Source organism: Papaver somniferum, chromosome 1 (assembly GCF_003573695.1).
Source record: "Papaver somniferum cultivar HN1 chromosome 1, ASM357369v1, whole genome shotgun sequence".
Classification (NCBI taxonomy): domain Eukaryota; kingdom Viridiplantae; phylum Streptophyta; class Magnoliopsida; order Ranunculales; family Papaveraceae; genus Papaver; species Papaver somniferum.
In genome coordinates, this window is record NC_039358.1 from 173629203 (window position 1) to 173642084 (window position 12882).

The 12882-nt window shown below is 35.7% G+C and overlaps 1 long non-coding RNA gene across 1 annotated transcript; it reads right to left on the reverse strand.

Moving 5' to 3' along the window:
- Nucleotides 1-346: 346 nt before the first annotated feature.
- Nucleotides 347-3369, reverse strand: LOC113308306. Its single transcript, XR_003339654.1, has 3 exons — nt 3129-3369; nt 2413-2480; nt 347-817 (listed from the first exon to the last, which is right to left on the reverse strand). It is a non-coding gene; the product is annotated as an uncharacterized LOC113308306 (long non-coding RNA).
- Between the last annotated feature and the right edge of the window lie 9513 nt (nt 3370-12882).

Genomic DNA, 12882 nt, shown 5'->3' on the forward strand with positions numbered 1-12882 from the left:
CCTCTCCGTTGCTCGAAGGGATCAAGCACGACCGTAGTTCATCATTTTTGTTTAGATAGTATGAACTGCTGGTCATCACAGCAACTATCTCTAACTATTTCGCAACACTAAGGATGAGACACTGCAGCACAATACTATTAAATCTCCAAACTCCATACACATTCAATTTTGAAGTCCAATAGATTAATCCACATGTCAGAATAAAAATAAATTACTGGTGTACAGTGATCACTCTCATCATGCATATATACTTATATTCATAAAGCAATGGCAACAATATGGGAACAAGACTCGCTAGAATAATGTAAAGAAAACAGATAGTGTCATGACCACAAGCACTTAAAACTAGTAATAGAAAGCAACTGTCCATTGTGGTAGTAAACGATGAACCTAATCACTTAACGAAACGTGAGAGGTTAAACATGACTCAATCCTAAAGTTTAGTTCTGAAGCTGAAGGGACTGCGGAGTTCAAATGTCTAAAATATAAGGGTATCTAGCCATAGAGAAAGATGCCAACAAAATATTATAACATAAATACAACTTCATTTCCCCACTAACGTAGTCGCCGCTCAAGCCAACCAACAACCAAGTCCATACTCTCACTAATTTCCACGAGATTCATTTATGCAATATGATCGACCAAGATTCTGACAACTAAACTCATGACAGACAAATTACAACCACTACTGCAGAATCTCATCTCAAGTACGTTCGGTTGGTCTAGCAAGCGAACCATTGCAAGAATAAAATATCCACCACGATGAGTGCGACCAATTTCACTCACTTTGTCGTACAAAGTGGTCTAAACAGCGTTGCTGTGAACAACACCAGAAAGGAAAGTCATGATGCGATCAAAGCAGAAGTTCCCATAGAAATGACACAAAAACCGTATATGTAAGGCAGTACAAAACTTGGTGTTCACTAACTAACAATTGATTAAGTCACATTATTATAATTAGTATAATTTCATATTCCTTGGCAAAAACGGCATAAATCTTATAATTTCTTCGCAAGATCAGACTAAACGGAAGAACTACACCATCCACTATCACTTGGTAACACAACTAAAATCGATACTGCCAGCAACTAATTTCTAACTTAAAGTAAGAATGTTCTCTTAACATACAACTTATATATGTAAACAGTATAAGCATAGAACATTAGCGGTACAAATGATATTAATATTACATTCCACAAAAGAGTGCACCAGCAAAAGAAATTGCATTGGGTATTTATACGCAGCTCCAAACTTATAGAAAGGAATGCATGCTGAAGCCTGATAAAGTATGATCTGTAAGTATATTATTCCACTAGTTTAAGAACATAAGCATATCAGTATGATCTGTAAGCACATTTTCTTATCATAAGATCATTTCTTAACTAATAATTTGACCCCGTATCGACCAGACAGAATAGAAAACCCCAGGTCTAAACATTAAGAGAGATTTGTATTCCGCATCACTACATAAATATTTAAGAGTACCAAGTATGATGCTTTATAAACTTCCGAAAGGCAACATTTCACAATTTTGACTCACTAATGACCCTAATTATCACATCCCGTAAAACAATATAGCAAATTGATCTCAATTGTAAGCAAGACTAAAATTGCAAAAAGTCGTCCATCTGGACCATCTTATTGAAATGCTAAAATAGATCAAGGTACACAAGTGGTGCTTACCAATTATATGTCTTAGCTAGGTTCACCTTTTCAGTAGAAACCTTGAACCACCAACTAAAGAGAGCCATGATAGCTTTTCCAATGGAATCCCATCCTTGACGACAACTTTCAATACCAACTCTCCTCAATTTATATTAACTCAACTAACTTATGCTACTAGTTAACTATTAACTAAATAGAACTAGCCAATGAGATAAGCACAAAGTGAACTGTGAGAGTTTTCATTTGCTCCCTTGATTTACAAATATCATAATGTCTAGTACTGCACATGCTTTTGCATGACCTTCATGACAACATTTTCAAAACGTAATGCGAGAATGGCTAATGCTAATTAGATTTTCATATAACTATTTTAACAAACACTTCATGTTCGCACTCTAAAATTCAAATCACAAATCCTACCAAGTCCAACACGTGATCAATAAGCATTTGCACACATACAAGTTAGGGGTTCCTGCGTCATTCTAACTACACGCATTCATATGATCATATAAACGGAAATCAACGTCGAGGCCATATGCAAAAACAACACCATTGAACATTTCTATATCATTTGTGCCAATTAGAAATGCAAACTGACAGAGAAATACAAGGGAGAGTATAAGAAGCATCAATTCTCACTGATTAACTTGCCACAGCTCTTTCACTAAACAAGCCATTGTAGCAATTCCGCATTATATTCATAAAAATGTAGTAATTAGTAAATTACCAAGAATATTATCTACATACCTTTAGTGGCCAAGGAACCCAACTAACTCCCAATTCAAGCTTGCCGCCATACTAACCCCATTGTTAACCTTAAGCAAACAAAGATATTGTATCATCTGATATCCCTAAGTTAAAGTCTAGAACTACCATTTAGCACAAGGGATATATGAAATAGTAAAATGAAAGAATAACAAATGAATTCTTATAGAATTTATGGGCTTAGCCAAATAACAGTCATCAAAGAACCAATTCCTAAAGAGTATCGTCCAAAATCTCGGATACAAAGACTATCCAATTTATTTGCATGTTTAAAGTTTATGAAAATCACTAGATAATGTTAAACTAAGATGTGCATGATATGAAGATGCTGGGCTTCTCACTTAGATAAATATCACAGACAAACATATAATTTGAGAAATAAAGATGCACTTCAAATTTATTCCAGCATCAATCATTTTATCTATTTATAAATAGATTTTGAGAAAAGCCCCAAATTTTATATGGAGAATCCTAGTCATACAGTTTATAAACCAATTCAAATTGATAATACTGGAATTGACAAAATTTAGAGCTAAGAAGCTTTAATATTATTTGAATTTGAAGTTTAATCATCTAATTTTGTCAAAAACCCTTAATCAGCATGAATCCAAAGAAAACGAACCCAAGCAACAACAACAACTCAATGAACTTCATCTCCACGGAGTTTGCTCATATAAGATTCTCAATCTTTTTCTTACCATTTTTTTTTAAAGAGGACGCAAACTGATGAAGAAGAGAGAGGAAATAAAAGAAGAAGGGAAAGTGGAAGAAGCAAATCCCTCCAACTCCAACTCCCCTCATTCCAGCATGCATATACAAATAACTTGTATGGGTTGATTTTCTAGCTTCAAATACAACAACTCTTCCAAGGATTAGCACAAAAGAAAAAGTAAATTTTAGAGAGCAATAATCGGCGGAAACACAGAAGAGAAAGGGAAAGAGATTATGAGAAAAAAAAGAAGAAGTACCAGTCAACTTTATTTTCCGTTCCGTTAAAAATTAGGAGAGGACTAACACGTGGCTAATATGCATGAGTTACTATTATAGCACCCAAGGGTTTGGACCAAGGCACTCCAAGTGCACTAATAGGCTCAGTTAAACCCGAGAAAAAGGCATGGAGTGTCACAGGGGTGGTCAAAGTTCATTCCAAGTAAGTGATTTCCTCTTAGTTCTTTCCAATTTCTAGATTTCATGATGAATTTCAAGGTTTCAAAAAGAACTTTAAAAAGTTTGGGTTCTTCTAGCATGAATCTTCCTTTAGACCAAAATTCTCTTAGAATTAGGTTTGTCAATGATTTTTGTGTTGATGTTTTTGAAAGGATTTCATCTAATGGTTTTATTTTAGAAAAGAAATTGGATTCATCTAGTGGACATAAAGAGGATTTAGTTTGCTTTGAAAAATTCAATCTTGGAAACATCTTTGATGGTCTTGGTCAAGGATTTGATAGTCTCACAAGAATTTTCTATGCCAACATTCATGATGTTGATCTCGAAAAAATGGAATTCAAAACCATGATAAATAGAGAAATGTTTCTTGTTAACAGAGAGTTGATTTCGAAGATTACCAAAATTTCATTGGGTAATATTCTTCTACTTAGGCCAAGTGATGAACGACCATCGTATGAAGACATCTCTCATGGTCTTTGTGGTGAGAAGGTTGCTTGGAATCAAGGGAAGTTTCCTACTAATGTTCTTAGTGTAGCCTTGATGGCTTTCGGAAAACTTGGTATCTCTAATCTTTTTCCCTCCACAATTGAGAGTTCTCGGTGGAGTCACGAGTTTGTGGAAGTTTTATTTCCTTGAATTGGGTGTTTCGAGTCTCGATATTTGTGGTTTCATCATTTTTCAAATGACTTCGATGACTTCACCCAACAAGAAGTTAGGTTTCCCTTGCTTGATTAGTCAAATTTTTCGTGTAGTGGCTTTGACCCAATTGGAAATTCCCTTGGAGCTCCCAAATCAGTTTGTCCCTGTACTTTCAGACGTATAAGGGAGAATGTGTGCAAAAGACAAAGAGATGATTCTATTGACGGTTCTTGTGATCCTACCACCTTGAGTCTTCTTCAAAAAATTCACAAAGGTGTGTGTAAGGTCAATTCAAGGGTGAAGTGCGTGCAAGAACAATTGTCGTTGATTGCATCTAAGTTTCCCGAGATCAATGAAGACTTGAACATGATTCAAGCATCTTGGATTGTTTCCGATGATGAAGATGATGAGTAAATGTTTAGATCCTTAATTTTATTTGCCTAGTAAATCTTCTGATGAGAATTTTATTTTCTTGTTTTGTTTAGAAGAATAACTAGAGTTTGGAATAGCCATTATTGTGATTACACATAGCTATGTCCAACATTTTCATCTTCATGTTTTTAGGTTTATTGGTTTAAATTCTAAAATTGTTTGGAAGATGATTTTTGCAGTATTAATCTTTATAGTTTTATATATTGCAATTTGTTATGGGATATGTGTGTTTGCGTCCGTGAACTATGATTGTCCCATACCTTGTCAAAAGTTAAGTCTTTCATATGTCGATATGCATGTATTGGTAAAAGAATGAATGAACTTTTGACATTACAAATTTTTTAATCCTATTGTATGTCATTTTGCAAATAGTGATGGAAAATAGAATGAATCCTTGTCTATTCCGCAGTATTGATCTTCCTTGATCCATATTCTTATGTATATATTGTGCGGCTTCGTATGTTCTCTTATGTTGAGCATTTCCGATTAAATTAATCATGGGTTTTCTTGTGGTTAATTTGGTTTAGTATTTTTGGATTCAAATTCATATTCGAATGTAATTTGTTATGTCCAAAAAAATCCTTCTTTTCTTCTGAAAGTAAGGTCGCTCTTGTTGTTTTTTCGGGAATGACATTTTGGGGGAGAGTTCTTAATTGAACTTGTGCTTAATTTCCAAATCTTTGTGGGGAGTGCGGCTGTGAAATATTATAGGAGTTATATTGTATCTTTATAAACTCCTTGATGAAAGCATTTAACTTCGGCTATATAATTGCATCTAAAAAGTTGATATGTGCTTACTTTTGGTCATGAAATGTCTCTATGGAAATTTCATTAGGATCCCACTAATTTTTCGTACCTTTGTGAATTTTATTGACAAAAAGGGGGAGAATTAATGTGTAGTTCACACTACAAATACATGCGGTTTTCGGATCATTATGTAAGGGGAGTGGTTTCCATATGCGATGGAGTATTGACTAAGGGGGAGTGATACATATCACAATAGTATTGTTGTCGAATTTGTGATACAATTAAACTTTGACGATGTGTAATAATACTATGACACTGTGTAACAATGATTGAGAACTCTTGTTTTCTCATTGTTATGGCTATGGATTTTCAACAACAATGATACTAAACTTACAACCTTTGGGATCATTGGAGTACTTGGAAGTGACGAAGATTTCGAGTAATGTTGAAGAACCAAGAAGATCGGGCATGTGGAAGAGAAGCTCCAAAAGTCTATCTACTCAAGGAAAGTGTAGTGGAGCTCTAGACTCCATGGCGATCATCATACAAAGACGAAGATCTACTCAAGGAACTGGTGGAACTTCGTCGACTAAAAGGTATGTGGATACTTGAACTTATCTATCACTCAAAAGTCTATCTACTCTATCTCTTATCTTGAGACAAAAGTCGTATTGCTATATAGACTATGATTATACACATTTGCTATTTCGAGCCGAGTTTATCTCGCTTATCTATTTCTAGAAATATGTGTTGGTAAGCTTTCGCTTTGGCCAAGTTCATCTTTACTAGTGACGAAAGTTATATTAAGTTTCAATTACTTGAAAATTGCTTTGACGAAAAATTGTTTGTGAATGACAACTATATAACGTCCTCTAAGAATGTTTAAATGATTGAAATGAGAGTTTAGAATATATAACGATTGTTGGATATAAACATTGTGTGATAACTCATACGTGTGTAAGTCCTTATTCCTTGAATCAAAGTATGCGTACTTTGCTGCTCAGGAAAACTAGAACTAAAGTCCGCGTACCAGTATGCGCACCATCGGAAGTTCACGTCCCGTGAAAATATGCTGGAGTTCGTGAACTGAAAACAAACTTATTCCGGGTAATTAAGTCCGCGTACTTAGGTTGGTTATTTTCTAAAAAACGATTATTTGTGAACTTAAACTTATAAAAACTAAGGAATGCATAATTACAAACCGAGGCTATAAAGTTCATGAATAAATTCGAGTGAATCAAATCGTTTTTGCTTCGATTGTGTCTTGTATACTTCTATAATATCTAAGCAATTGAACAACTCTCTAACTAGTTCATTTGAGTCATTTGAACTAGTTATGGTAAAGAAGAATATGGTTGATATGAAAGTTCTCATATGGCTAACCATTTGGTTAACTATTGTTGAACCAACTAAATGTACATGTTTGGGCACGGTTACACAAACCTAAAATGTGCATTTCATTTGTGTATAACAAGATAAGTTTCGATCTAACGGTTGAAAGATATTATCTTAAATCTAATTAGGTTTTCATCTAACGGTGAATATTGAATTCTTTGTTACCAGGGTAACCTAGATTGCAAACCCTGATTTGAAAGACTATATAAAGGATAACTCTAGCAACTGGGAAACCTAATCCCCATACCTCCTGTGTGATACTAGTTGTATAATATAGAGTCGATTCTCCTTTAACCTTAGGTTTCTACCGATACCCTGTAGGTTAACACTGAAGACTTCATTGGGATTGTGAAGCCAGACCCAACTATTCTCTTTGTAGTTGCGTGATCTGATCTTGCTATTTCTATCGTACTAAGTACAATTGTAAGATTGGCTTGAGATTTATTTCTCCGATAGGCAAGATATAAAAGAAGTCACAAACATCTTCATCTCATCGTTTGTGATTCCGCAATATCTTCTTTCGCTAGTCGATTAAGATTATTGTGAGGTGATTGATAATTCTAGGTTGTTCTTAGGGAATATAAGTTTGGGTTATCAATTGGTTCCTGTTCACCTTGATTTATCAAAAGGCGGAACAAAAACTCGTAGGTATTTCTGTGGGAGACAGATTTATCTATTACCGTAGACTTTTCTGTGTGATATAGATTTGTTTATTAAAGTCTTCGACTTTGGGTCGTAGCAACTCTTAGTTGTGGGTGAGATCATCTAAGGGAATCAAGTGCGTAGTATCCTGCTGGGATCAGAGACATAAGGAGTGCAACTGTACCTTGAATCAATGTGAGATTGATTGGGTTCAATTACATTCCAGACCGAAGTTAGTTTGTAGTAGGCTAGTGTCCGTAGCGGCTTTATTAGAGCATAGCTCGGTCAATCTCGCATGCGCTGCTATCTCAAGCATGTTTGTCAATGTTAGTGATCAAAACTATAAGTCTTGATTTCTAGCCTACATAGCTAAGTCTCGGACTAGGATAGAAAAGTGTAGTTGAGCTCAAGGACTTCATGGCGATTCATCATACAACGACGAAGATCTATACAAGGAACCGTGGAACTTCATCAACAAAAAGGTATGTGGAGACTTGAACTTATCTATCACTCAAAAGTATATCTCTTCTATGTCCTACTTCTTATGAGACAAAAGTCGTATGCTATATAGACTAGATTATACACATTTGAAATTTCGAGTTGAGCATTCATTGCTTATCTTTTATCTTCACTTTGGGAATTGCTCTGACGTGAATCGGTCTGTGAATAACGGCTACATAGCGTCCTCTGAGAATGTCTTAATGATTGAAATGAGAGTTTAGATTACATAACCATGTATTCCTTGAACCGAAATTTTAGAACTTTGTTGATCAAGAGAAATCGGAAGGATTGTGGAATTGGCTTGCCAAGTCCGCGAACTGTCGGAAGTTCTCGACCGAGAATTTCTGCTGGGATTTTCCAAAACTCGTTTGTGTGCTAAGTCCGCGAACTCAGTCCGTGAACCCAGTCCGCGAACTGGTGGAAGTTCTCATCCCGAGAATTTCTGCCGAGTTTGGAAAACTCAACCGATTAACTTAAGTCCGCGAACTTGTTTGTGAACTTAAGAGGTTATGATCTAAAGATGTGCTCTGAACATGAAACATTAATTTACTAAGGAATGCTTTATGAAAACCTGTCTATAATGTTCATGAGCCGATTCAATCGAATCGAATCATCTTTGTTTCAATTGTGTCTTGTGTAGTTACATAAGATCTCATAGCAATTGAACAACTCTTTAACTAGTTCATTTGAGTCAATTGAACTAGTTATGGTGAAGAAGAACAAGGTTAATATGAAATGCTCATATGGTTAACCTTTTGGGTTACTATGTTGAACCAACATACACGTACACGTTTGGGCATGGTTTTCACGAACCCAGTAAACGTCTACCCAAGTGTGTGTGACAAGCTAAGTTTTCGATCTAACGGTTGAGAAATATTAGCTTGAATCTAAATCAGGCTTTCATCTAACGATGAATATGGATTTCTTTGTAACTAAGGCAAAACCCTGATTTGAAGGCTATATAAAGGAGACATCTAGCATTGTGCAAAACTAATCCCCACACGTCTGTGTGCTACTAGTGCGCCCGCTAGAGTCGATCTCCGTTAACCTTTGATTTTCTTCTCTAAAATTAGGTTAACGGCTTAAATACTTCATTGGGATTGTGAAGCCAGACCGATACTACTTTATCGTAGTTGTGTGATCTGATCTTGCATCTTCTATCATACGAGTACAATCGATTGATTGGCTTGAGATCGTGAGAGTTCTCTGATAGAAAAGATAAAAAAGTCACAAACATCTTCGTCTCACTGTTTGTGATTCCTCGACAATCCTCTTGTGTAGTCAGGAAGGATTGTAGTGAGGTGATTGATTAATATAGGATGTTCTTCGGGAATATAAGACCGGATTATCAATTGGTTCCTGTTACCTTGATTTTATATCTAAAGACGGAACAAAACCTAGGGTTTATATGTGGGAGACAGATTTATCCTCTTATAGACTTTTCTGTGTGAGACGAATCTGTTTATTATCAAGTCTGTGATTTTGGGTTACAACAACTTTTGGTTGTGGGTGAGATCAGCTAAGGGAATCAAGTGCGCAGTATCCTACTGGGATCAGAGGCGTAGGAGTACAACTGTACCTTGGATCGGTTGGAGACTGATTGGGGTTCAACTATAGTCCAGTCCGAAGTTAGTTTGCAGTAGGCTAGTGTCTGTAGTGGCTTAATACAGTGTGTATTCAATCTGGAATAGGTCCCGGGGTTTTTCTGCATTTGCGGTTTCCTCGTTAACAAAATTTTTGGTGTATGTGTTATTTCTTTTCCGTATTATATTTTATATAATTGAAATAATGCAGGTTGTGCGTTCGTGATCATCAATTGGAAATCCAACCTTTGGTTGTTGATTGATATTGATTGATCCTTGGACATTGGTCTTTGGTACCTTCCAAGTATTCCTTGTATTTGATAAAGACTCACTATTGTTTTTAGCTTGAGTAAAAATCAAATAAAGAGAGAGATATTAACTCCTTGAGATACTTTTATCTAGATTGAGTCTGACTATCTAGTTGATTCTCTAGCAAAGTATTTCGGAGTTAGTCCATACATATTTCTAAGCGAAATATTGGGTGGTGTCGTTAGACCCCCGCTTTTTCAGTTGGTATCAGAGCAGGCAAACACGTTTAAGACCTCATCAGTTTGTGTTTGCATCAATCTGACTCTATGGGCAAGAGCATTATCTCTGATAAACGCATCACCAGTAATAAGATTCTCTCTCGTCTAATTCTATTAAAGAGAAAAGTTATTCTATCTCGAATATAGAAAAACCTTGTGGTTCGACGAGACAGTGGCAGGTGTGTTGTTGATCTCCCTTCGAAATAGACCTTCTCTTCTAATGAGTGGGATACAGCTGAAGAGAGTAATTTGATTCTAAATCTTATTAGAATTCAAGCTGCCAGATTGAATCAGCTAAAACACCATTTCAATGTTCTTCTTGGTGTTGTAAGAGATTGCAAAGTCCATGGCAATGCTGAAGATCATTCTTCGTGCTTAACTCTTGAGGCCAGCCTCGAAAAGGATGCCCTGGATATTGAACGCCGCTTGAATAAACTCTCCGTTAAAGGTTGTTCAAAGCAATCTAATATACCACGTACTTCTGATGCTTTACATTCAGAAGTAAAAACAGGTGTTCCTAATATTTTCACCAAACTTAGGACATTCTGTAAAAAAGTACAAATCTTCTGATGATGATATTAAGACGACTTCCTCCAATCATTCTTATGATCAAAAAGTATGTCTCGTCTGTGAGACCAAGAGTTCTGTTAGACAGAAGAGAAACCCTAAGTTGAATAAAGACTCATTAGTTCAACTTCAACACACCCTATATTTGATTATCAAAGGTGTGACTGACATACGTATGATTGAGACAATTGGTTTTCGTACCTATCCTGTGAATGCTACCAGGAATGTCAGTACAGTGAGTTCCTCCAATGTTCAAAGGCATAATAGACGTCTTAATAAACATCATCCTAAGGAAGTTAACCGCTGTGCTTCTGAAAGCAACGTTGATCATGTTGAGAGAGTCATCCCAGAAGAAAGGAAAATCAATGAGATGAGAAAAGATATTAAAAAGATAGTTGGAAGATATAAAGAGCTTGTCGACAGATTATCCTCTTCCTCATGGCAAGACACTTCTGGTAAGAACTCTAACTATGTCTCTTATTTTGATGACAGTAAATTTTATGATAATTTCTCATGTCAAACAGGATCCCTCTCTAAGACGAAGAGGAAATACAATCTTAACCAAATACATAAACCTCGTAATGAGCCTGGGGCTCGTACTTGTGCTAATTAATCACAAGGTTCGAGAACTTACTCATATAAAATCCCGTTGAGTAAGTTGTATTAAAAACAGGTATACTTGTTGCTTGCATATGTTAAGTTAAGATATTTTCTTATCATTCATAGATAAACTTGTGTTGGCAGATCAAGCATTGGTTAAGTCAAAATAAGTTGTTGCATACTGTCTTAAATTTTTGTTTTTAGGTCCTGTTCTCAAAATGTTTAAAGGACTTTATTTCTTGGGTATTTGTTGTACTCGAACGGATTCCGTTCTGGCCCGAGTCAGCAGTTTTTTTTGAAACCCTAAATTGTTGTCCCCAAGGATAAAATATCCAACCTCGTAGGGTTACAAGTCACGTACGTGTACTCCTGGTGGTTTTTGTATTTTCTAGAATGTCTTCCTCCTCTTCTTGCTATGGTGGTTTTGCAAAATGATTTCTTGACAAAGGTATTGGGGTTGAATCTAAGAGGAAGAGAACACTTGTAGATGAAGATCATCCCAATGCCTCATGCTTCTTTGCTTATACTCATGAAGATGCTGAAAAGGATGATATGATCTCTGCTGAAGTTGTTCACGACTTTCTTAAGTACTTTGGGGAAGCAAAACAACAGCTTGTTGATACTCTTAAAGGTCTTGATATGGTGAAAACTGAGTTGGAAAAGGTTGTGTCTGACCTTGGTCTCATAAAATCTCAAATCAAAGATCTTCGAAAAGAGAATCATGTCTCCGTTGATGCTGAGAAGGCTGTCGATCACAAGCTCATAGACTTCATGTCTCATATGGATTATGTACCCCATGTGTCCCCGTTCGCTGTTGAGGATACACCAGGATCCATTTCCCCTTAATCTTGTCATATGTTTTTGTTGAGTTTATATGCCTAGTATGTCTTCTTTTAGAATTAGTTGGAAGAATAACTAGTTCTTTGAATAACGATGATTGTGACTACACATAGCTATTTTTGTTTTCATCTTCTTATGTTATTTTTTAGGTTTATCGGTGTTAAATTCTAAAAATATTTGGAGGATGATGCTTATTGCAGTATTTTAGTGGTTTCTGATATTGCAATATTTTTATGGGATATGTATTGTTTACGACCGTGAACTTGAAGGTCCTATATTACTGTCAAAAGTAAAGTCGTTCATGAATCGGTATTCGTATTGATGAAAGGACGAATGAACTTTTGACATATACAAAAGTTAAGCCTATGTAATCATTAATTTGATGGAAAATAGGATAAAATCTTTTGTTCAACAAGGATAAAGTCTATTATGTCGTTATGATGGAAAATATAATAGATCCTTGTATGATATCCACGGTATTGATCTTCATTGATCCATTTTATTATGTTTTACCGTGAAGGCTCCATTGTGTGTGTTATGTTGAGCACCTTACAACTAAGTCGATTTACCTTGGCTTTGTTGGTTGTTCCATAAGATGCTATATATCGAGCATTAAGAACTAAATTAATCAACCTGTTTGGTTATTTAGTTTGTACTCCATACGTTTTCTTTCTTATGTCGAGTACATGTACGGTTAAGGTTGTCATATTCTATCATGAACTTAGTCGGGATTCCATAAGTTCTTTTATGTTGAGCCAAAAATAATTAAATTGATTACTTCGGTGATTAGTTTGGTTATTTGTATTCCAATT